At 48.5% G+C, this 4,505-nt stretch overlaps 1 long non-coding RNA gene across 1 annotated transcript; it reads left to right on the plus strand.

Moving 5' to 3' along the window:
* The first annotated feature begins 3,345 nt into the window (after nt 1–3,345).
* Nucleotides 3,346–4,505, plus strand: LOC309842417. The gene is made up of 2 exons (XR_014299638.1): nt 3,346–3,892; nt 3,997–4,505. It is a non-coding gene; the product is annotated as an uncharacterized lncRNA (long non-coding RNA).

Here is a 4,505-nt window from a genome sequence, read left to right on the forward strand (position 1 = left end):
TCTCCGGCCAGTCTCCCTTCCTACAGAGAAAGTTGCTCAGGAAGAACCAAATCTCCTTTGGCTCTTGAGGCCTCTAGAGGAGTTCGGGGTGGTAGTCACACCCATTTCAGCAGGCTAAATACCATTGCCTTTGGCATTCAAGGCCCAGTGGAGTCCTGTGAAATGCTGGCCGCTCTGAACAGATGTACAACAGGAGCCCAGCCTCTGGGGGCCATGGGTCCCTAGGGGTCAGGCTGGCATGGGGCCTGATGTCCTTTCTCGGCCCCGCCCTCCAAGGTTGCCTGGATTTGCCTTAGAGATGAGGTCTGCGTCCTGAGACCAGGAGGGTAGAGTGTGCTCTCAGCCACAGAGAGGCGCTCAGCCCCCCACACCACAGCTCCAACAGAGGAGCTCCAGGGGGGCTTCCTCCAGTTCCCTCATCCTCTTCCCAGCCTTGACTGTTTCCTCCTTGGTTTCCCCACCTTTAATCAGTCTCTCATACAAACCCATTCTTCCCTCTTCTGGTCACTGCACTTTAATCTTTTTTCTTTGAGGCTCTCTCCCTGTCCCAGACCTGTGGTGCAGGTGAAGTTGAGGCCACCCTCCCTCACATACCCTCCCCCAGTTACCCCCTTACATTACCCCCCAACCAGGTGTGCATGGCATGTAACCCAGGCCTGGCCAATCAGTGCATTCCATCTTCTGGTCACAGTGATAGGTTGAGGGATGGACTGACCCAAGCCAGTTCAATGAATGTCTTCCTGCGGACTTGCTGGAATTATGGCAAAGGTAGACTCTCCTCTGACCAATATTTCTAGGTGTGGGAGGAAAGTCTGGAGCCTACCTAGGAGTTAGGCCAAAACAGAGGAAAGAGACCAAAGGGTAAAGTCAAATTTCTGATAATATCACTTAAGCCCCTGGATCCAGCCATGCCTGAAGCTAAATGTGCCTAGCTTTCTTTCTTAAGCCAATAAATCCCCTTTTCCTTAAGTCACTTTGAGTAATGTTCTCTTTCACTTTAAATCAAGAGTCGTAACTAAAGAGTCTCCCCCAAAGGCTTCAAGTATTTCTACCATTTACTGGTTTAAGCCCCAACTCTTACACAAGACATTCAAGGTCCATCATGATCTGGCCTCAACCCTGGCATCAGGCTCATCTCCTTCAAGGTCCTCCAGCCATCCAAGACATTCTGCCCCAGACATTCCCCATCTCCATTCTGGACTACGCACCCATGTCTCCCTCTCTTTCCCCCATTAACGCTTGTCAGACTCTGACCTGTCTCTCAAGGCTCAGTTCAGATGCTACCTTCTCCACGAAGGCTTCCTCTTCTCTCTCCTGGCTCCTTGTTGGAACGTCAAGCTCCATGCTATCATGAGTTGTGTCCACATCTACCTTTCTGGCTGACAATAAGCCCTTGAGAAAGGAAAAAGCTGAGCCCACCACCAGGACTGCCCAAGGAAGCTAGACTCTATCCCAAGGAAATGGGAATAAAATGAAGGGTTTCTTTAAGCAGGAGACCATTTGGGGTTTATCCAGTTGATAAAATTCTAAACGTTTGATAACACCCTCTGTTGGCAAGGCTATAGGGAGACAGGTTCTCTTACGCATTGCTGGTAAAAGTGTAAACAGCCATTATGAAGGGTAATTCGGCAATAACTCTCAAAATCACAGCTGCACGATCCTTTTGATTCGGCAAACCCACTTCTGAGAATTTATCCCGAAGATAAACTTACACCGGTCAAATGTAGAAATTAATCACTGAAAACTTGTCTGGTATAGCAAAGGACTGGGGGTTTCTAAATGTCCATCAGCACAGGAACCAATGAAATAAAGTTGTCTCTTCAGACAATAGGATACTCTGTAGCTATAAAGAAAGAACGAGGAAGCTAAGTGCTAGCATGTGAAACATCACCCAGCTGTCAAATAGGGCAACGTTGCAAAACAGTGTGTAAAATGTGCTAGTTTATGTTTTTAAAAAGGGGGGCAAAAATGAGGATATATACTCATTTTTGCTTGTGTATGCATCTGAAGGAAGCACGAGAAAAGCTAAAACACTGGTTACCTGTGGGTATGGCGTCGGGGGCTGGTACCAGGCATATGGCAGACAACAACTGAAGGAAGATTTTTTATAAATCTTCTCACATTCTGGATTCTTTTGACTGCAGGAATGTAGTACCTAGATGATTCTTTTTTTTTTTTCTTCTTCTTCTTCTTTCTAAGCAGAGGAGAGATGTGGCTTTCATTTGCTCCTTAGAGAGCTCACTCTGGTTGCAGGGCAGAGGGTGGGCTGGAGGAAGGCAGAGTGAGGCAGGGAGAGCAGTGAGGAAGAAGAGGAGGGGTGTACCTCCCCACTCAGAAAAGACATCAACAAACATTAGCTGAGATTGTCTGAACCCAGGCACTGCTGGGAACTAGTGTGGCCAGCAGCTCCCTCGCTTCCTCCTTCTCTAAGCAGAAACATGGGGTAGTCACCTGCTCTGTAGCCAAAGAGTTTAATCAGAGCCTTGGAAGTGATTGGGAGTGTGGTATTGCCTGGATGCCTCTCCCTCTCCCCCTTGGAGTTGAGCATGCAGAAGGAATGCTTGGGAGGGGCAGCACAGGGTGATAGGAAAAGGCTGGGTCTGGGCTCTGTGGCCGTGTCAGTGTGGAGTCCTAGAACTTCGGGTTTGTGTCCTCATTCTGCCTCCATTAACTGTGTGAATTTGAGCAAGTCATTTGCTCTATCTTAACCTGTTTGCTCATCCATTAAATAGAATAATCCATGGTGCATGGTTGTTGCATTTTGAATGAGGTAATATAATGCCAAGGGCTTGGTCATAGCAATACCTGCTAAACCATCATCACGACCATCAGCATTGTTATAAAATAGATTTCTCCCAACTCAGGGTAGCATTTATGTACTTAGAGATGCAAAGCACTTCAATAAACAGGAACTATTTGCTCCCCAATTAGTCTTTCTCCAACTGTGGGCGGAATGTGTTTTCTTGTCCCATTGATGCTGGGTCTAGCCATATGCCTTTGAATTGTTGATTGGGATGCTGGCAGGAGTGAAGCAAGCAAAGATTTGAAATACGTCTGTCCGAAGGGACTTGCCCTCTGACCTTCTGCTTCTCTAAGGGAAAGGCATGCCCCAGGGAGCCCACTAGCTCCAGCAGGCTGAGAGATATGTGGAGTAGACTCGAAAGGTGGAGTAGACTCGACACAAGCTGTAGTCTGGAGCCAAACAAAGCCGGTCCCAGCATAGATCACCTGACTCTCAACTGACACTGGTGGCTGTTATTTTAAGCCACTGAGTTTGGGGAAATTTGTTTTGCAGCATTATTGCAACAGTAGCTGACTGAAGCATTGGTCATGACTTTCAGAATAAAGCTGAACGTTCTTCAAGTTCTTTTAGGATCTCACTGGCAGTTTCCCCACTTTTATCTCACACTACTGCCTCCACTTTGCACCTCAGATCTCAGCCGAACCAAACTTTCGGTCCTGATGCATGTGGTGCTGTGGCTCACCTCCAGCCTCCACTCAGACTGTCCTCCTTGCCTGGAACGTTCCTCCCCTACTGCATGCATCTTCATAGCTCCTCTCTATCCTTCAGACTCAGCTTCCACCAGGAAGCCCTCATTAGTGCACCAAGGCTGGGCTGGTCATCTTGGGATGTGACCCCATAGCACTTTGGATTGCTTCTGCCCTGTATTTTTAGTGATCTTCTACTTGTCTCTCTCTTCCCACAAGGGCATACTCCGTGAAGACAAAAGGCTGAAAATCCCCAGCTCCTGGCACAGGGCATGCTCGCTGTAAATTTTTATTGACTGAATTAATTTCTTGCCCCTTCAAGCCTCCATCTGCCTACCTGTAAAACGGGAACCATCTCATCGGAACCGGGGCAGAGTGAAGTCCAGGCTGTGCTTCTCTGCAAGTAAAACAGCTTTTACTCTCCAGCAACCCTGCATCCCTCCTTGCCTTCACCTCCTCCCCCACCTCTTGTCAAAAGGACTCAAGGTGAAGGACATGTTTTCTCAGCAGATCAGTGGAGCCTTTGTTCTACACAAGCCTACCTGACAGAGATGCTGCTTGTACTTCTCTGGCCTGTGTGGGGAGAGGAGATGGGCTTCTGACCAGGCTTTCCACGAACAGTCACTACACTCTGCCTGTCAGAGTGCCTTCAGGGCAGATCTGCCTTGCCTTGGTGAGAACAGGTAGAATTCTGCAGGGCAGGCGAGAGAGGGAGGGGTGGAGGGAAGCGGACATATAGCCAAGGCCCTTCCACATGCCTTGAAACCACTTCTTCCCTACCACCCTCCCTGAAAGGAGGATTGTATCCCCATTTTTCAAAGAAAACAGTGAGTCACCTGTCTTCACCCAGTGGTGGGATTCTAACCCAGGCTGTCTGACTCCAAAGTCAGTTTCTCCCGCACGCATCTGCCTCCACACTGAGCAGTGATGTGGTGTGCCTCAGTGGTGCAGGTAGGATCAAAGGGGACAGAGAGCATCGATGACTTTATTACAATAAAAAGAGAGACGCCCTAAAA

Source organism: Mustela nivalis, assembly GCF_964662115.1.
Source record: "Mustela nivalis genome assembly, chromosome: 10".
Lineage (NCBI taxonomy): Eukaryota > Metazoa > Chordata > Mammalia > Carnivora > Mustelidae > Mustela > Mustela nivalis.